Source organism: Corvus hawaiiensis, chromosome 4 (genome assembly GCF_020740725.1).
Source record: "Corvus hawaiiensis isolate bCorHaw1 chromosome 4, bCorHaw1.pri.cur, whole genome shotgun sequence".
NCBI lineage: Eukaryota > Metazoa > Chordata > Aves > Passeriformes > Corvidae > Corvus > Corvus hawaiiensis.
The window spans coordinates 53,349,215-53,371,194 of record NC_063216.1 but is presented as its reverse complement, the minus strand read 5'-3'; the positions used below and the strand labels follow the sequence as shown (position 1 = coordinate 53,371,194).

General features: G+C 39.6%; 1 long non-coding RNA gene across 1 annotated transcript; it reads left to right on the top strand.

Annotated features, from left to right (window-relative positions):
- The first annotated feature begins 934 nt into the window (after positions 1-934).
- On the top strand, positions 935-21,279 carry LOC125325363. Its single transcript, XR_007203299.1, has 3 exons — positions 935-12,298; positions 14,968-15,030; positions 20,312-21,279. It is a non-coding gene; the product is annotated as an uncharacterized LOC125325363 (long non-coding RNA).
- The last annotated feature ends 701 nt before the right edge of the window (positions 21,280-21,980 follow it).

Sequence of the window (21,980 nt, the reverse complement as noted above, 5' to 3'; positions counted from 1 at the left end):
GCACCTATGAATCCTTTTCTAGCAATCTTCTCCAGATTCAAGTAAGTATCTCATGTCTGAGTCAAATTTGTGTAACCAAATCATGTCGCATGATCTGTTTGGTTTGGTTTTCCTAATTGTTTCAGATCACTGTTCATTGGTTCCTAGGCCACAACCAGAAATTCTGGAACTAAGTTCAAAATACTCATTTCTGCTTCTCAGTGGGAAATTAACTTGTGAGATGTGGTTCAGAAGGATATTTGTGGAGATGAATATGGACTGCAACGTCTTCTCAGAAGTAATCTAAGCCCCAAAAAAGAATATGGAATAGGTTTTCATTCCATCCATAAGGTGAAAGAGGTGTTAATGAAGAACTTTAACTCAGTTTTCCTCTGAGATGGTTCCTGGGACAGTTATGTTGTTGATGATATAAGGTAAGACAGCAAACTTCAGTCATGTTCAAGTTATCAAAAAGTCAAAAGTAGTCCCAGAATTTGGTTTCTGTTATAATTTATTATGATGAATATTCTTCCATTACAGGAAAGGTCAAAACTGCACATTAATTCACAAATTAATTAATTCCCAAGCACTAAACAGTTAAAACTTGTGACAGATCTTTGTTTGTATTAAACTCACATGCAAATTCGTCGATTCATGTCAAGTCATTAAAATGATGTGAACAACCAAAGACTATGTCTCACAATGCCTTTAGGCCTCCATTTCGCTATGCAAAGATGTCATCTTTAAGATTCATTTGCGGTCCACAATTTTTCCACATGAAATCTCAGCCTTACTGTTAAAGTAGTTGACATATGGATGGATGGATGGATGGATGGATGGATGGATGGATGGATGGATGGATGGATGGATGGATGGATGGATGGACGGATGGAAGGATGGATGGATGGATGGATGGATGGATGGATGGATGGATGGATGGATGGACGGACGGAGAGATAGTTTTATTTCTACAAATCCTTTTTTCAAAAATGTCAAAGTCTCATCATGAAGAATATCTGACATCAGCTGTAAAGCTGGGAGCTCATCCTTGAATAGGTCTAATCCTTTCTGGTGCTCTGCCAAGTCAGTCTTTTTCAGTTACATGGAGAGAGCAGTACCACCCATTTTGTGTGATCGAAAACTTCAAACAGCAGTTTGAACAACTGTAGTGGCCAAGGGAAATGGAGAGGGGAAGGAAGCTGACTTGTGCACCTTCATCTGCTCCCCCGTTACTAACACGGCAGAGGCAGTTCTTACAGGCTGCCATAAGGAAACACTATATATTTTCCCTCATCACAAAACTAAGGAATACATTTCTCTCCAACTGATAAGAGACAAGCATCTTCATGTTAAGCATTCTTCTAAGAACAGTGTTAGACCGGGATCTCCAATCACCCATTCTCCAATCTATTCCAAAGGAACCCATTTGTCGTGAATTGCATCATAATAAACTCATTTTTCCTGTCCTTTCTCAGGCCTTTGTAAATGAAATTCTCATTGTTCCCTTTTTTGAGTAACCATATTTTAGACATCAATTTTAATATTTTTTAAAACTCTGTCATCACTTAGCTCAGGTAAGAGAAAAGAAAGTGTGAAATGGATTGTCAGATTCATCTGACCTAGTAACCCTGGGAATGCTTATGTGCTAAAAGCTTTGAAATATTTTATACCCTTCCAAAAAAAAAAACCCTCACAAACTGTAACCTTGGACTCTTAAGTCCATTTTTTGTGGTCATGGATACAAGTAAATGAAAACCCAATAGGTTTTCCTTGTCTGCTACTCTTCCATTCATGTTGTAAGTGAAATTCAGGCCTCACTGAGACAGTAGATGATTTGTCATTGATTCAATAAGATCACAAAATCTTTGGATTTTTTGCAGCTTCAATGGCTGTTTTCTTAGTTACCTGGTTATGGTGGGAAATTCATATTAAGTCCACATGTGTATTAAAATGTGAGTTTTCTTACAATTAAATTTGGACCAACCTTCTTATTCAATTATTCACTATTTGTTTGTGGGTTTACATAATCAAGTACTCGGATGTCTTATGAACTCTGTTGACATTGACACAGGATTTCCAAAAATTGAAAAAATTGAAACTTGCCACCATCCCCAGCAAATACCAGATATTTTAATTTTAAAAGCTTTGTTGCTGTTGTTGTATCAGATTTTTAACTGAACACTTTATTTTTAGCTATTGTACTTTAAGGGCCAAGTTACTGATATCTCAGTAGACTTTACAGCTCTAAGTAAGGAAATAGTGTCATCCCTATTTCCCAGGGATATAAAACCTTCCCACTCTAACCTCCCATATTTTCAGGCCATTCCATTCCATTTAGTGACTCCCAGACTGACCAGAACAACTCATGGTCTGAAAAGAAAACTCGGAATTTATTCAGTTGTGTTTCAAAAGTAACAAAAATGATGAACTGAAGCAGAAACAATGAGCTGTCAATAGGGAAGATTATAGTGGACCTGAATACTGAGCTTGGTTCTCCTGGGTCTCAAACTAACCATGCTAACCACTTACCCTCCATTCCACTCTACCCAAGGCAGCTTCCAACAGAAGAAGAGAGAAACTGCTCTGAGATTTTAAACAATGTTAGAGCTCATGAAGTGTTACTGGCTAAATGCCACCTTGGCAATGTTAGAACTTTGCAAAAGAATTATTCAAGCTGAACTCCTGTTAAAACTCACCTAAATACAAGTGGTCTAATTAAGACACTGGTCAAGGGCTTTTGCCATGGATTGTTTATGAGATGATAAACTAGAGGCAATCATAGGTGCAGGTTCCTGGTGATTATGAAAAACAGGTCATTTGTAGAATTTCTACACAGGGGTTCTGTCTTTGGACATCTGACTTAGCAAATACAACCTTGTGTCCCTATTCCTTCACAAAATGTGTAGGAAGAGTAGGCTTCCATCTAGCCTTATGCCAAGACAAAATTCTGCCATGCACCAAGATGCTCCATTCCTGGAAAAATTCTTCTGCAGGGGGGATGTAGGGATGTAATCCCAAACACCCATCTACTCTCTAAGCAATAACAATGCAGGAGCATCATGTGTGGGAGTTAGCAATCCACATTAGATTGCCAAAACTACTGCATTTTTGCTTGGTGATCCTCAAAGAGCACAGCATTTGGTGGATATCTGAGAGGACATGAGAAGCTTGTTCATGGCTTAGCCTCTGTCTTTGTAGATCAAAGAGCAAACTTGTTTGGCTTACTCTGAAACACACACAATCTAAAAAGTAACATTTTCTAAGGAAATTAAAAGGACTAAGTATTTGTATCAGAAAACTATATCAGTCTTGACCTTTATATTCTGTCAGGAGAATGTCTTCATCAGGCTAAAATATTCTCTGCATCCAGTTGAGGAATGTGGCTGGGCAATGGGGAACTCTGCAGGAGTAAAAGAGAGTGAGTTTTTCCTTTTTCCTTCATATACCAGTTCATATTATCTGTTTCCATACTTTCTCCAGAGCAGCAGGATACTCAGCTGTTCACAGCTATGTATAGGGCTGCCCTGTCCCGTTTGCTGCTGTCTGTGAAGTTTGATTTGTGTTTATTCACAATAAATGGTACGGTATAGTGTATGCTGTATATAAAATAATCCAGCAGCTTTGTGGCAGAGGGAAAAATACCACAGCTGGTGAGGTGGAACAAGAGAAAGGGAGGGGAAGATGCAATGAAACTGGCCCTTCCTCAAATACAGCTGTGCTTGCTTACTTGGAGGAGGCATTGGGTTTGCAGGATGGGGCGAGCAGAAGGGAGTTAGCGCAGTCCCAGAGATGCTTGAGAGGAGCAGGGTACAGAAACAATGTTAACCTCAAGGGTGTTAAAAACAGGAAGCTTCTTAGGGAACTCAGAGGAGCCCCTACAAAGCGAACCTTTGGAAGTTGCTGGACTGGAAATTGAGACTGGGAGAAAATACTTGTCCTGCAAATTCACTGGGAATTTTGTTTTCAAATCCTCCTCCAGCTGGCCTCTTAGACAGTTAACAGTCTGTAGCTTATTAGCCTGTGTTATGCCAAGGCTGGGAGCCTTCTAATGTATTGACAGGTATTGACCAGCTCACAGATGCTGTTGATGGGGTTCTGACATATTCTTTTTTCCTAATGTGGATGAAAAAACTCTTTCTGTATTTCCAGCTCTTGCTATATGACAATATCTATGGAAAGAGTTTTGTTGTTTGCACTTAGAAGTGCATCACAAAATTTAAGGACTATCTCTTTGTTTGTTTTTTTGCTTGCTTGTTTTGTGTTTTGAAACAAATAAAGCCTTGCAAAGCCCTACTGTAGACCACACTGGAACTTCAGATATTTGCTACTTGCTCTTATTTTTCCATTTATTTTTATATCCCTTTTGTGGCTGGACACCAGGTGCCCACCAAAGCTGCTCTACCACTCCACTCCTCAGCTAGACAAGGGAGAGAAAATAGAACAAAAGGCTCATGGGTTGGAATAAGGACAGGGAGAGATCACTCACCAGTTACCATCATGGGCAAAACAGACTCAACTTGAGGATATTAGTTTAACTTATTGCCCATAAAAGCAATGTAGAGCAATGAGAAATAAAGCCAAATCTTAAAAACATCTTCCCCCGTACTTCCCTTTTTCCTGGGCTTAACTTTTTTCTCACCCCACCCCAGTGGCACAGGGGCAAATAGAATGGGGGCTGTGGTCAGTTCATCACGTGTCTGTCGCTTCTTCCTCCTCAGGGGGAGACTCCTTGCACTCTTTCTCTACTCCAGTTTGGGATCCCTCCCACAGGAGACAGTCCTCCATGAACTTCTCCATGGGCTGCAGTTCATCACAAACTGATCCAGCGTGGGTCCCTGCCAGGAGCTGTGTGGGTGCAGTCCTTCAGGAACAGACTGCTCCAGGATGGGTCTCCTGCAGGGTCACAAGTCCAGAGAACCTGCTCTAGTGTGGGCTCCTCTCTCCACAGGTCCATGGGTCCTGCCAGGAGTCTGATCCAGCACAGGCTTCCCACAGGCTCACAGCCAGAAGGCATCCACCTGCTCTGGTGTGTGTTCCTCCATGGGCCGCGGGTGGATCTCTGCTCCATCATGGACCTCCATGGGCTGCAGGGGAGCAGCCTGACTCACCAGGGTCTGCACCAAGAGTTGCAAGGGAATCTCTGCTCTGGCACCTGGACCACATCCTCCCTCTCCTTCTTCACTGACCTGGGTGGCTGCAGAGCTCTTCCTCTCACATGTTCTCACTCCTCTATCTGGCTGGAATTCTGCAGGGTTTTTTCACCCTTCTTAAATACCATATCCCACAAGCTCTACCACTGTCACTGATGGTCTTGGCCTTGGCTAGTGGCAGTTCTTTCTTGGAGCCAGCTGCTGTTGGCCCTGGCACACATGGAGGAAGCTCCTGGAAGCTTCTCACAGAAGCCACCTCTGTAGCCCCCTACTGATAATACCTGGCCATCCAAACCCATTAAAGCCTTGTAACTCTCCGGACAAAAATTCTTTTATAGGTAAAGGCAAATTTCTGGATTTCTGCTGCATTGGGACCAAATCACTTGAATTTCATTTTGTGAACAAACGCAGTTTCACAGCTCATTGCTCAGACAATGCACAGCAGAGAGGACACAAAACAAAGGGAAAAAATGTAGCCCGTAGTAAAACTAGTGGTAGCTAACCAGAAAAAGGTTTTCATTCCAAGTAGGAATGGTAATTTCCCTCATATAAAGCCCTCAAGTGGTGCAGAGAAGATGTTGCCACTTCAACCTGGCAAATAGATACATGGGCTTTTTTTCCTCCTTAAGCCATCCATAATAGATACAGGTTTGTAAACCTTTGTCCTGTAATCTTTGCAAGTAAACAAATGCAAGACAAATTAAAACAGGTGAGACTACCTAGACTCACTTCAGCAGACTGAGGCTTTCCCCGAAAGAGTTATACGTCAGCTGAATAAGGTAATCCAAAAACAGGGTGAGGTGATCTGCATTTATCTACATTCAGGAAATAACTGCACAAAATGAACCTAATTCTTCTCACATTTGCACAGTTTTCAGATGAATTCCAGTATGATTTCTCTTTAGAGCATCCTGAATGAGAATCAAATGCATGGTTTCACACAGCAGCAAGGAATCCGAATAAGCTGGTCTGCCTTTCAGCAGTGGTGAAAATGGGCATATTATTTTGGAACAGCCTATGCAGCTGCTATATATATATATTTTTTTTTTTTTTTAATATATATATATATATATATTATTATATGTCCACATGGCTTCAGTCAGAATACAGGCAAGTATTACGACAGGCAGTGCTTGTGAGAGCTGTCAGTTGTACCAGGTGTACAAGCCCTTCTCCCACTCCCCCACCAGGCCAGGGGTTACACAGGATGCCTGTGCAGGTCCATCCTGTCCTTCTCTTAGCTCCTGCTCATAGGAGGTGGGATCCAAAGGAGCTTCTCTCAGGGATGACAGCAGCACTCCAATGCAGCAGCTTAGGGTCTTGAGGAAGTCATCAGCTCTCCATGGATGTCTGCCAGAACTGAGAGTGACTCCTGGGATGTTCACAGCTGCACAAAGTCCAGCTCCATAGAGAACACCGAAAGCGAGTGCCTTAAAAGTATCTTTGTGGAGATGCTTTTCAGTTAGTCTTTTGGGTAGAAATGCTTCTGAAATACTGCACAGGCTTTTTTTGCAAAAAATGTTCAACATATTCACCTCATTGCCTGCGGGAACTGCTCTTTAGTATCTAAGAGCTGTTCATGAGTGGATCTGTGGCTCTGTGCCTATCTCCTCCTGTGAGCATTTGTATCTTTTCTCATCTGTTAACAGCTTGGTTAATTTTCCAAGGAGATTAGAAGCAAGGCCTTAAGAATGACAAATGCTACTGAAAATAAAAGGGGAGAATTAAGAAGAAAGGCCCTGCAGACAATATCTATTTTGCTGGGATTTGGTTCTGCTGAGGAATACTTTCTAGTGGATACAAATAATAAGTCATTACCTTTCCCAGATGATAGGAATGCATAATAGCTGCACTCTTCTGAGTCTCTTCTGAGTATCGTTTCTTTACTTTTTTCCAAATGAGTTCCTTGTAAAAATGTCACACTGCAGTGCTGCTCAAAGGCTACTTAATATTCTTCTTTTCTTAAAAGAGCTGTGTATTTCCTGAAATCTGAGGTTTCTCTAATCAGCTCTGAAAACGGCCCTTCTTCCACATTGTTCTTCTTACCAAATTAGAAGGAAACACACAAAAATCCCCCTAATCTGTGTATTCTTCATTTGGGAAAATGATAAGCTTTGGGAGCAACATTTTAATTGTTGAGATTCTTCTGTTGACTAAAATATTACTAAAGATAAAGGATTTGGTCTAGTCGTGTTTTTAGAAGTACTTACAAACCTGAGCATTTTACAAAATCTGACTCACTTTGTTCAAGCTTAGAAGGCACCAGGCATGTCATTATGAAGTTCTTGCTCATGATATGGAACATTATCAGGTTTGAACTGGTTTTAGTGGCATTTTTCAAACAACAAAATAGAATCTGTAAGAAAATAGAATGTGTAGTTCAGTGGAAAATACAATATTTCACAGTGTTTTACTCCAAACAGGGATAAAAATGTAAAATCAGAATTGTATTTATGCAGAAGTAGCATGATTTCTTAATATTGGAACACTTACTGTTTTATATAAGAACATTAGAAAATACTGATGTTAAAAATATCACATTAAAATGGACATTTTAGGGTTCAAATCTACAGTGATTCAAAATGATAGTTGAACTGAGCATTTTGTCCCATAAATATGAGCCATTTTTCTTCACTTATACTTAACTAAATTTAATACATTTAAATTGTCTGTTAAAAATGGTGAAATACGTTTTACTAGCACTTAAAAATTAATATAACTATTGTCAGAAGATGTTTTACCGAAAAATATTATGATCAATTTTAAAGTAAAATAATCCTAGAAATACCTGCTCAGGCGCAAGTTTTTATATATATTTTGAACCTGTAAAACTGCAATAGGGCACAATTTTGCATGTGTACAATTTAAAATGGTGTGAACATACCTCTTCATTTCCAAAGGTGCAGGAAAGGACAATAACTGTATTTAACATTGCTTATGGAGCCACATAAGCACTGCTGAGTGTGTTGAACTAATTTTAACTGATTTTTTTCAAAAAGTCGAGTTATTTTCCTTCCCTCCACAAGTATATCTGTCTTCTAGAGCTCTGGAAGGCACAACACTCCAGCTGCATTACATACGTCCTACAAAAGCCCTCAAAAGCACCAAGCACAGGAGCTGTGATGTAGAGATACATCCCATGATAGTTTGTTGGAGCGAAGCACAAAAAACAGGATAGAGAAGAACGTACAGGAGGATCATGAATCTTTGCAGATTCTGCTATTCTCCAGTACTAAATGCAGAAAAAGCAACGCCTACAAAGTTTGCTTGAGCTATAAAATAAACAGCAAACAGATTCACTACTACTCCTGAAAATTGTGATGAAATTCCCTTCATGGATACTAACAAAAAGTTCCATGTTCCCTCCCCAGAAAAATGAGTGAGGATTGTATCAATAGTCTTAAATATTAACAACAACACAGTTGAGACAAATTATAAATTCCATTTTAATATTTTAATTATTTTAACTAATATATCTTTAAGTATTTGTTAATTTTCTTTCAAGTATGGAGGTTATAATAATAAAAATTTTACAAATATTTTTCCTTAATTGTTATATTTATGTTTATGAACAGGTGATATTCTACATGTGCCATAATTTCAAGAGTTACTTGGTTCCTACCAGAACAGCTCCATTCAGATAGGTATGAAAAGCAAGATAGAAAGCAAGACCTCTGTGGTTTATTTCAGTCTTTACACGTTCTAGACATCGAATTTCTTGTAAGTTTAAGGGGAAAGGATGATGGAAATTGCAAAGATCATAAGGATGTTTGGTCTGTCTGAATGAAAATGTCACAATTCCCAAAAGACAAGAAATCTTAAGCTTATAAAGAATTCACCCACAGTGAAAGAGATGAATACTTAAAAGACTCATCAGCACCTCTTCTGTGATGTGCTCTAGCCTTAAAATGAACTTTGGGTTGGCAGAGCTGCAGAAAAATTGTGTAATTGCTACAGAGGAGCAGCAGTGAGTGGGTTAGTAGAAGGGGGAATAGGCAGCAAGCAGGGAAAAGCAGAGGCATTTATACATATTATATTTATTACATATATCTAAGATAACCTAATTCCACCCAGTACCTGCCACAAAGCACTGTGGGGGATCTGTGGGCACCCTCAGGGCTTGAAACTGCTATTTCTCTTTCATTTGAGTTCTTTTCCAGTCCGCTGTTTCTTCGATTTCTGATACACAGCACTTAACCCTGTGCAGCAATGGGAACCTGAGTTTTAATGAGTGACAAATGGGTCCTAAAATTTTATTAAGTTTGTCACTTCAGGGAGGGGTGTACATACATTTCCACATTAAAGCACGTATCAGAAACACCAGGAGTTGAAGCGTAGCGCATACGACCAAAGAAGGAACTAAATGGATAGACATCTCTAGACTTCTTTTTCTTTAAGCAGCAGACCAGACCATATCAGCTTCTCTTGTTGCCTGTTGTAAGCACTTCCAAACCATATTGGCAGCATAAAGCACTCCAGTATTATTTTGAATAGATTCCGCACCTCTTTAAACTTTGGATCTAGTCAAAAGAATAATTCTACAATAACAGTGCTGCATTTCTTCCACCCTCTGCTCATCTCCAGAGCCAGACTATTTGTTGCATGATGCTCTGTAGCTCAGTCTGCTATCAGCAATGTAGAAGCATTACAGCAATCAGATGTAATCTGCTTTATCACCAGCAAAGATGTTGCCAGAAAAATTTCAGATTACCACAGTTTTTATACTAACTCAGTAAAATTGCACATGGTATTTAAAGCATGTCTTGACTTTCTGTTCTGGAGTTGTATTTTCAAGCACAAAATTTGTGTGGCTTAGTTAGCAAATTTTTTTTAATTGAGCAAGTGCATACTTTGCACAAATTATGAAGGTAGAATATGAAACATGAAGGTAGCTAAAAATTACATTTTTAGTAAGGAAATTTTGCATGTTTAGCCAAAAGCCAAACTTTTAAGCTGATTTTCATTGCATGATGAATTCGTAAAAAATTTGCTGTGGCCAAAGCGAAAATTCTGATCATTTAGCCTTATGGCTGAAATGTCTACTGACCTCTCCTGTGCCAAAGCAACCCCTCTTACTGTGTTCCCACGACTCCCTCTGGTGGCAAACCTCTCATTCAAGCTGCAGGACAGCCTCTTCCCTTGGTTTTCTCCCTCATGTTTCAGATGGATTAAGAGGCATGCTGGTGGATTCTCATCAGCTGCTCATCAGCAGCTCATTCAGGCAGTGGAAGTCCCATTAAAGTTTTTTGTTTGCGTTGTAGGAAACTTTTTCTTAATTTCAGTAAGAGCTACCTGTTCAACCTAATAAAGAAACTACCATTAAATATGCATAATATTGAAAAGACTGTATAAAAATGCTAATTTGAATAAATAATTTGTAAAAAAATAATTAATATTTCTGGTTTACATAATTCCCTTTCACGTAGCCCACCACTATATATACACCTCGGAAATGGTCCTGGTTTCTCTCAGGCCAGGCTGCTGAGGCCAAGAGCCTCATCACAAATGCAAAGGGACTTGTAGTTCCCAGTTAGGGTCATGCTAGGAGAACTAAACCTGAGTTTTCTTCTTCAGTGGGGAAATTCACAGCACTCAGTTATATAAAAGAATCTTAATACCTATTAACTCACTTCCATTTTAAAGGTTTTTCTTTTCCCACCATTGGAGACAGCACTGCCCACCTGCTGCAGCCCTTGCAGACCATCCTCCCCTACCTGCTGCATAGGCACGCGGCAGTGGAGCCTGGCAGTCTGTGTGGGCAAGAAATCCTAGAAACATGGTAGAATTTTGTGGCGGAAGATCCACCATAGCCTGACTGGCCATCCAAACTGATTTGGTACAAATTAAGTCACTTTAATGATGGCTAAAGTAATTCGTTAACACTGAATTGCAAATTTTTCACTTGTGACTTGTTCTTTCTTGTCCCCATCTGACCTCATCAAGCAATAACAATGGCTAAAATATTAAGAGAAATTACAGATTTTAAAGAAAAAGTGATCATCCTCAAACTCACAGCTGAAAAGAAGATGAAAATACTTCTGTTTACCCTGCTGTCAAATCAAACGTGTTTATTGGTTACATTACAAAGATCAGTAACCGGGGTTTTTGCAAGCAAGGGCACTGTGTTGGTAAGTCACATTCCATACCCTCACCAAGCATGTAATTCCTCCTCTCATCATGAATAAATCATCTTAGCTGAGTGCATAAGGATGATTACAAAAGCAGCATTACTGGCCCAAAAGGCAGAATGGTAAGTGGTATGTCTGAGAAATGAGGGGAGAATGACCTATGAAGCACTGTAAAGCAGGATGGTGATGTACTGGTGATCAAAACAGAGCAGTCTGCCATTAAACCATAGTGTGCATTACTGGGAGACTAAGGAGCTCTCTTTATGTCACCTCTGCTAAACAGACTCCTACTATTTTTAACATTTTAATTCAGGTTATAATTCAGGTCTCTCTTTCAGACACACGTGTGTCCCTGATGATAAATACATACACAATATATGTGACATAGTTTTCCATTGCCTAAAATGGAAATTTTTATTCAGTGATTTCTTATTCCATGGCTGTTGTTCTTCTGAAGAAAGGTAGTTCCTCTTACGTGATCTTAGTGAATTCATTATGACTAAGACTCTGGTCTTTATCCTGTGAGTATCTATGCATGGGGTTTTTATGCTTGAATTTTATTTTTCTAGATGAATCATACGTATTGCAGCTCCCATGAAGCAGAGGCATGCCTGCCCCAGCAATGTGAAATCAAAATAATGGTGCAAATGAACCTGAACACATCAGTCCTGTCCCCATCTGACAAAATAGAGTAAACCCTTGCAACACATTTTGTCCTCTTAGGTTTGTCCTGTATTAGAACTTCTTAGAATAAACTTAGGATGGCCAACTACAAAAATAAAGATCAGCACCAGAGACTATTCCCAGAGCCCAGTACCATACCAATGCCATAACCATTTAGTTGCATTTTTCCATCCTGAGACTTTTTTTCTCTGTCCAAGTGGATCTTCTTTTTCTAGCTACAGAGTTTCAACTCTATAGCTGAAGGCAGAGCTAGCTAAACCAGCTGAAAAAAAGAGCACTCTCCTGGTACAGGGACAGTGTGGATCCAAACACCTATAAACTCAGGAATGGGTAGAAATCAGAATTTCCTGTTCCTGGGTAAGTGGTTCCAAATGTCAGCTATAAGTATGACCATGTAGATAATGAATTAAACAGCAATATTGTCTGCAAAGTCTCTGGATTTTGTCTCAAGCATTCAGTGCTGGGGAGCCTGAAACTGAACTGATCTGTTCAGTGTGGAGTTGTTGGCACCACAGACTGTGAATGATATGAACCGAACAGAGAAAACACAGTAACAATGAGAATGAGGCAATGGCTAAAATCCAGAATTTAAAAGGAAAGTTATGGGAGAGTTGGGGTTGTTGGTGGAGGTCATGATCAGAAATTTGGGTATCTCAAAGACTGACTGCTGCTAAGTGGGTAGGATCTGTTATCCATGTCTGTGGCGATAAGACAGGAACAGTAGCCTTTAATCAAAGAACAGATAGTTAGGCTAGATAAAAAGGCACATTTTCTTGCAGCAAGGTAATTATGCACTAGAACAGCTCACCAGGGGAAACAGTAGATTCTCCATCATCAAAATACTTGAGCTACAGGATGGATACAGATACAAACTCATCCAGCCTGGGACTAGCAGAGGATTTGACGACCTCCAGCTTCCACTTCTAATGTTATTTTTCTAGGTGTTAGGATTTTCAGAGCACATATGAGGGGTGAACTGAGGTGAAAATTCACCTGAACTCTGGATTGCAGTAGATGTTCTTCAGGGAATATGTTTTGCACATGTCCAAGTGAAGTAGATGCTGGTATTTAGGTGCCTGAGGAGCCTTCAGAGTAACCTTGACAACATCTCCAGGATAAGGCAAGGGCAAAGATGCTCTCTGCAAAGATGTTTTGGACACAATATTTACAGCTGAGCACAGTAATATCCATTCACAGTGTATTGGCATCTGACAAGCAGAGAATTTTAGATGTCAGTGAAGCACGACTAGCTAATAATAACAATTGCATAGTTTACTTATGGATGTAAATTTGTGTGGGTTCCTCAGGGCCAGTAAAGCAAAGAACACAGAAAATTTTCTTTTCCCAAGTCTGCAACAAAATCATGCAATTATATATACAAAACTGTACAGTTATTTCTAGATGGATAATTTCCTACCTAAGCAGTAAATGCATACAACTCAGGTTTAAATATGGTGTAATTCAGGCACAAACTCCTTTCCATACCTAAGTAAGACTACATATCCACAGTTCCACTTTTTCTTCCTGCTCTGCTTCATCATTAACCAGTCCAGCATTTACCCTGAGTGCTGCAGAGGCAGCTCCTCTTTTAGATTCTTCATGAGTTCAGCTGTCTGAATGAACAGAAACCATAATTGCCTACTGTTCATATCAGGATCTCCTTGAATATCCCTGTTTTCAAGTATATACATTGATGGTGCATCCTTGGGTAAAACTACAGTGTTCGGGATTACACACACTTAACCAGTCATCAAAGAATAGTGTCAGTAAAGATTCATGGTCCCATACATCCAAGTTTTTTTCTATGTAACTCCCTAAGCCATTACCTGCCAACACACTCTTGGGAAAAAGTGGATCTTATTAGTGGATGTAATTTTTGTGCAAAAATACATATATCAGTGGCACCATACATAATGAAGACACACAGAATACCATTTGAATGATACCCTTGTTCTTCTGTGACTTTATTCATCAAAAAGTCTTGTGGAATAGATATAATTAGCATTGCTCAAGTATTTTATTTTTTCCAGGGATTAAAGCACTAATTGTCACATTACACCCCAGCCACTATTTCTAGCCCCAATCCTGTCTCTCCTTACCCCCACATTCCTTCTCTTTCCCCAGCCTTGCTTTTTCCCCAGCCACAAGCTGCAGCCCAGCCACAGAGACGGGACAGCAGCTGGCCAAGGGGAAGGGCTTCCCTGTAGGTTTACTGGCATTGTTCAAGGGTACTTAGCAAGGCTCTGGCTTCATGCAGTTCCTTTTGCCAAGAGCCTGGTCTCTGATCATGGCACATTCTGGCACCAGGATGCTGTGTTTCCTCCTGCGTGTCCTTTTCACTGCTGGGTTTTTAACTCCACAAGTCACAGCTAGTCCTGCACACATGGCCATGGGTCACAGCTGCATGTGGGTGGATGCTGGAGTGCCAGGGCAGAACAAATCTCCATCTCATTAAGATTTGTGGTCATTCCTACTAATGCAGCAATGTTACTGAGACACTTGGAGAAGGGTGGTTCGTTGACATACTGCAAAAGCATGTACTTTTGCTAACAGGTAGTTGAACTATTAAAGGCAATATTCTCATGCCTGTAAATGAGCTCATTGGCTTAGTCTAGAAGAAACAATGCATATAGACAGCAAAAGGATTCAACAATACTTTTTTTTTTTTAATAAGGCCCTATTCACGTGCCAAGGTTGAAGGATCACCTTTATATATAGGTTGGTTCTGGGAATAGATTTTGTTTCGGTTTGTGGTCAGATAGGAGCAAAAACTGCTTCCCACAGATATGTTTTACCATCTTTCCCTAAGTTACTTCTGAATAATCATTTTTTCATCATCTTCTTTTCTCTATTTTTTCCAGTCACTGGATACTTTATTTTTCACTTACTGCAATATTTTTCATGTACATTTTGAATCTACTTCTTAACGTCCTTGGTGATTTAATGAAATTCATATGACTTAGATTTCTTTCCAGAATTGCAGCCTAAAACATATTTCCTATCCTCTCTTTGATGTTTTGCTTTAGGGGAATGTTCTTTAGATGGACTATTCTTAAATGACACCCTCTGTGAAGACTCTGTTCCTTTCCGTAAGTACATTTTAAGCTCCTTCTTAATAGTGCACTCTAGTATTCACCTTTAATGTCACCCTGCTCATCACATCAAAGTAACGTGTGTCCGCAGTGCTCCACTGGGCTGTAATGAGCAGTGTGCCTGACAAACATCCGACGATGTGCATGTGAGCACATTTCAGTGGGGTATCTCCTGAAATCACACCCTGCTTGAAACAGAGCTAACTACGCTCCTTTCCAAACAACCAAATTTGTCTCCCAGCTGAAATAACAGGATCTCTTCCCAAATTCCTGTCTAGAGGATTAAAACTCCTCAGAGCACCCTGTGGCGAGACACATGAAGCCTGGAGAGAACTGAGCTCCTCTGAAGCCTTGTAGACTGTCTTCTGGGTGGGAATGGCAGGGGGAAGCAGTCCTGTTAGTCAGCACTGCTTCTCCAAGCACAGGTCATACAGGCCCCTGTGCTACTACACATGTGGTTACTGCCCTTTGTCCTGGAGTCTCACTATTTTTGAATCATAGGAAGGTCAGATATTTCAGATCACAATCTCACTAGTGATGACTAAGTGTTTTCATAACATATGCATCCCTCAGTAGCCTGCTACCACTGTAATTCAGGCTGTTCAACCCCTAAAGACTGATTCTGAAATAGTCTCTTCCCCAGGCAAGCACCTCCCCAGTTGAAGAGTTCAGAGTACCCGGGCAAGGGCAGACCAATGAGTGTTGCTCCAAAGGCACCTTCAGGGCTGATGTGTTTGACATTGTTTTGCTTACACTTCCTGCTGCAAATCAAGATGACACTTAGGAAATTAATATATAAAGCCCCTTTATTGAACCACTACATCCCGTTAGCAGCTCAGAGACCAGCTGTGAACACTTGCTTGCCAAAGCTCCCTATTGACATCGTGAAAGCATGAAGCTTTTAATCAGACCACACAGAGATAATTTTTTAACCTTTTCCCCCACCACTTTTCCCTCCCCAGTGTGCTGGCCTTGGCGTTTCGTAATGCAGCAGAGATGCATTCTTAGAAAAAATGGACAAATCCATCAAATTCTAATGCCCCGTTTGAAACTGTTCAAAAAACAGCATACATGAAATAAGGGTTTTCATTGTGATTTTCAGTAATTAAATATATATCAGAAAGATGTCACAGGGACACTGCACTAAAAATTTAATGTTTGGAGGGGGAAGTAGATACATATGTTCTTAAATAGAAAATTTTCCCTGCACTTTGGCCACATACACTTATTGGTAAAGACAATTTTTCAAAAATAATTACTACTGGAGCTGTTCATAGTATTAGTTTTCATAAATTCATACAGTTATAATTAATATGTGCCTTTCAAGGACCTAAAAGGGAAGGCATTCAATATTTCTTGTCTCTAATTTTAGTATGATCTGATTTTCCTCTGGTTGCCTTTCCAAACACCTGGGGCCAGCCATATGAGTAAATTAGATTGTGCTAAAATGCATATTAATGAAGCTCAAGCAATGATTCCCTAAAGGGACAGTAAAACTATATATAGCTCCTTTTTTCCCCCTCTCTTGGTTAATGTGCCTTTCAACACATTTAGATCCAAGTAAAATCATGCCATTTTGGAATAGCCAAACAAACAAACAAAAAAAAAAAAACCAACAAAGAAACTCTTAAAACAAAAACTGAGAAGCCTGTTTATTTGAAGTGTCTAAATGATCACTCCTTTTAGCACTTGTATTTTAGAATTGTTTCCTATTAAAAATGGATTTCCTATTAATTTATTTATCCTATGTAAAAAATATAATATCAAGACATTTGGTAAGAAGTGGCATATTTTTAAACTGCCTACAGCAATCTCAACATTCTCTTCTCCATTAAAAAACCCCAATTGCTCATTATAATGGATAGCTGTGGAGGGCGACAAGCAATTACCACGTGTGACTCAGTACACAGACAGAAGAGTTTTGGAAAAGGACACAATACTAAACCCCACTTCCTCAAGAAAGTCCAGTGGAGCTCTTGGGGATTGTCTACAGCAGCAGTTCAGTCTGGACAAGGCGGATGTTTTTTAAGTGGGTCATTGCGTACCATGCCTTGGTTCACACCACAGCGTGGTCAAAGAGCACATGGACCTGATTCATGGAGGAGAAACTAGACTGGAAGATACACCCAAGAGGCACACTGAAAGTGCCCTGACTGCTAATGGGCATTCAGCTCACAGAAAGAGACAAGTGAAGTCCAAAACGGAAACAAAAATATGTGAGCACTGGCTCCTCAGCACCACCACTTTTAAGTCAGGTAGATGCAGAGGAAACTGCTTGAATGACTAGGGAAGCCCAGTTTATCATACCAGAAAAAATTGGTTTGGTTATTAGAACTAAGGATTAGAAAGGATGTGACTCAGTGATTAACTGCAGGAAGGGAACAGAACCACCAATTCACAAAACAAACTGACACAAAAAACAAGTGAGTATTAATTACTTACATCCTAGAAATTAGAAGGAAGGATTAGAAAGAATATCTAAACAAAACTGAACTTTTGCAACAACTTTTCAGCTGTAATATCATGGCTTATGAGAGCTCCAAATGTTTTTAAAATGCAGGTTATGGAAGGAATTGTATAATTTTTTTTAATTTGTGCAATAATAAGTGCAGGAGACAGAATATGAGAGTTAAATCTGTTTGAAAGTGATGATTGATTTCTAAGCATTTTCAAAGCACTTATCCAAGTTGTCCTTCTTGCTATAATCAAACCACTTTTTAAACAGGTTCAAGTAATTTTAAGTGCCTTTCAGTGTAAAAAGAGGGGGGAATATAAGATAACTTACCACTAAGAAAAACTGAGCAGATCTTTAGGATGAAGAATAATGTCTCTGTTAAATTGGATAGAATATTGATAGCGGCACATTTGTTAATTGTGGTAATTGCTTACAGCTATCTCTGCATTTCTCTCTTTTTAAGTACTGCAGTACTCATTACAATGGATAACAATTTCAAACAGTGTCTTTACAAACAGTGTAATTGTCAAGCAATTGCAGCTTGTGGATCTGCATGCCAGTCATTGTCAGTCATCAGCCCTGCCCAGTTATGTATTTATATTTATTGCATATTATAGAGCATATCAGAAAAGGCAATCAAGAACAGAGACACTCAGATTCAGTGGCTATCTCTCCAAGAGTTGTCCATCAGCCAGAGGCTTTGCCATGCATGATTTTCAATTAGAAAGAGAACCTTTATATTCGAGAACCTTTCATATATTTATTCAGGTTTTCATTTTCTTCTGAGCACCCCTTCAGAGTCAACAATTGACAATACAGAATAAAAGCTCTCTCTGTATTTAATGAAATGTAATTCTTTCATTCCACTCTTCTCTCCCACCGAAATGAAATTTTTAACCATGGCAAAGCCTTACTTGTTACTTTAGGAACAGCATTCAATTTTACAAGTATCGACGTTTCTTTTTGAGGGTCTTATTTTTACCATTATTTGCTTTCTTCCCCTACTGCTTGCGCTGTTCCCTTCTCTCACCTCAAATACCCAACCTCTTGCTTTTCTCTTTGAAGACAATCCCAGCCTCCCCTTGCCACCATGGGTAATGTTTGGAGTCTATTGGTTTCCCCCACCAAGAACTGCAGGAACAAGTATCTTCTATCTGCCTCCCCTCTGCCTCCTCACTACTACCTATCTCTAGGAGCAGGCAAAACATATCTGTCCTCCTGAGTCTGAGCAACTGTTCTTGAGGCAGGTATCCTGGTAGGAAGTGATCATTTGTTTCCACTGATTCCTCTGGACACCCAGGACACTGGCAAAATTTGACTCACTTATGTGCTATCCATCCTTGATGTGGATAAAACTGAAATTAACACTGTCCCCTCCAAGAAGTAATGATTTTGTGAAGGTTTTGGAAGCACTCATGATGAAATGGGCAATGAAATGGTAGAACAAAAGCCACCCACATATAGGTGCACAGGCAAAGAATTCTCTCACTCAGAAGCAGTCCTGGGCACTATGAAGGAAAATCCACTATTTCAGTATGTTCTCCCAGGAATGAAACATTAAATCAGAGTTCTCGCAGAGTTTCTTGAGACTCTGCTCTTATTCTATAACCATAGGATGGTTTAATTAGGCTTTGAAAAATTAAAATGCCAAAAATAAATTTGAGCAAATATTAGCAAAGGCAGAATTTCAAACTGAAAATAGTGACAAAGCAAGATTTAGCTAAGATTTTTTTACTACATCTGACAGTGTCTTTCTATAAAAGTAATTCCAGGTCAGTTAAATTGCTCTTGGAAAAATTAAAACTTATGCATAAAATATGTAAGACCTTTAACTTCTCATCTTTTATGTTTTAATTGTATGGCAAAACATTTTGCTAAAGTAATTTTGTGCAGTTAACTTTGAAGCAGTTTTAAAAAGTCAATGACATGGTTTTAAAATATAGCACATGAAACAATATTTCCATCAACATGCAGCAGTTGCCATAAACAGCCTTAATTTCCAGACTAAATTAGTGCTCTAAATATATTCAGACAAATTAATGCAATGGAAAATTATAGAACCCAAATTGTATATTTATTTATTGCAACATGTTTCACTTGCATCTCATCTGCCATTCATACAAGGTTACTTCAAGTTTAGTAATTTTTCCCCTTTTCATGCTCAAATTGAGAGGAAAACATGACTCCAAATGTTCGTAACTGAGTTGAAAAACACATTTTGGACTAATCTGCTCACTAATCAGCAATATTATTTCCTATATATCATGCATTATAATTTCATTTAAATTGTTACTGCTGTGTTCAGCTGTTTAAGACTTCAAGTAAGTGAACAATAATTAAAATTGGTTTTTCAGTTTATGTGTGGGCTGGTTTTGAAGCAGCCAGCCCTACGAAGTGAACTGAGTTGCACAGAATCACCAGTACACGTGCAGGGTTTTTTTCACTGTCTGTCTCCTGATAACAACTTTGTAATTGGTTTTGGAGTGGCACACAGTGCAGGCAGCCTGAACTGGAGCACTACTGAGACTGGCTTCACTGAGAGAGTGTTGTATTCTTTGAGGACAGGATTTCTAATAGCAAAGAAAACCCTCTTAGATAACGATATACCACTGATCATCTCAGGTTGGGACAATAGAAAGTAGATTACCTCCCCCAGCAATTGCAAATGCTGAAAATCAAAAGTGGTGAGTGGTAAAATTTATTTCATAGTCCTAAAAAAGGCTTCTACTTTATTACAAAGTAAGGCCCGGTTTCTATGACACAGCAGACTGTCCTCTAATTTTTCAGATTATTTTAAAATGAAGACTTTTTCTCTTCTTTTAGACATTACAGCTTATTATGAACAGAAACCTTAATTGTTCAGTATGCCACCTGTTTGACAGAAGGAAATGAGGAACAATTACTGTCTGTGGATTTCACATGGAGCCAGGAAAGACAATGAAAAATGAAGCAAGTTATGTTTTATAAGGGAAAATGAAAAGCCATTTATGAGCACTGGAATTAATGGCTCTCCTTGAGATATATATATATTTTTATTATTTTATATGTTTTTATGTCTCACAGTTGAATTATATTAGCTTTACCTTCTTTCTGGTACTTCTCAAATCTCTCGTCACACTTTGATGAGGTGTGGGGAGCTGGGAGTGGGAATGGGTACCGACAGACTGAGGATCTCCTGCTTCTGCATGTCCATGTGAGCCAAAGAGAGCCACTCTGCTCATCCCTCATCCCAGGGAGGAGAAGGCTTTGTGAGCAAAACATGTTGTGTGCTGGTCCCTTACAGGAGCTCCTTAAACATCACTAAACTGGTGGCATTCCCAGGTGTGGCCAATTCTGGTTGAACAGGTCAAAAGCTGGTTGTGAGGAGCTGAAGTAATCACAAATATGAAACCGCAATAAAAATGCAGAAATAAATAAAGAGACTAAAATTATATATAGTAATGACAAATTAATTACAAATACAGTTGAGTCGCTGCAAAATCTGCTGGCTCTTCCACATCATCTCTGTCCCTTCTTCCATTCACTTCATCTGATTAAAATACTCACTTTATGTCATGTCTGACATCAAGTAAGAAGAACTTGGAAAATCCCACCCAGGACTTCTCAAGACCAGGTGCCTCCAAAGTATCCAGACTTGCCCTGGAAAAATTGGGTTTTGAGGTTCTCAAAACCACAAAAAGCTTTTGGTGAATGACTTCAAGCTGGGAAACCAACGGCTGCCTTTCTCCAATCTCTCAGAGCAGTGAATCTATGGCAAATAAATAGTTGCTGTCTAGCAACATTGATATTAATATTCTGTCTGGGGAAGTCTCTATTGGCTGTATGATTTATCATGAAAAGTTGGAAGAGCCATAACTGCCAGCACACAGGTCAATCATGGGCACAAAAAAAATGTTCATATGGGCAGCATAGGGCCACCCAGCTCCAGATGTACAGAAACTCCTTTTCCAGATGCCTTATATGCAAAAGCACATGGAAAGCTATGTCCCGTATGTTTTTTGTGCAGTGCACGGGATTAAAACCTGTAGTAGAGGAAATCTTACCTTTTCTCTGATCTATGGCAACCCTAGCAGCAGCTGTGCTACCTTGCAGGCCCTTCCAGACCAGTGCCCAGAGCCTGGGCTTTGCAGCCATGGATCTTGTCAAGAAGGTCTGAGTGAGACACACTGAATCACACCACACACCTCAGGGTTACCCTTGGTTTGGCCAGCAGCAGCAGCTGCAGGACAGGGGTTTGTGCCCAGGGAGAGGTCCAATGCTCACCAAACCCAGGGTAGCAAGGCCCCTGACAAGAGCTAGAGCAGCACACTTTCCTCTGCTTCACAAGCGCTTTTTGGAGGTGGCAGGTTCTGGGAAATTAACACCCAGTGGACATTTTACCCATCAACCATGGCAGTGAAGATGACAATGAATATATTTCAATTGAATTTCCTTTGAAAGAAAAGTTGGCCATGGAGGAAAATAGAGCTGCATTTAAGCCTGAAGAAATTAT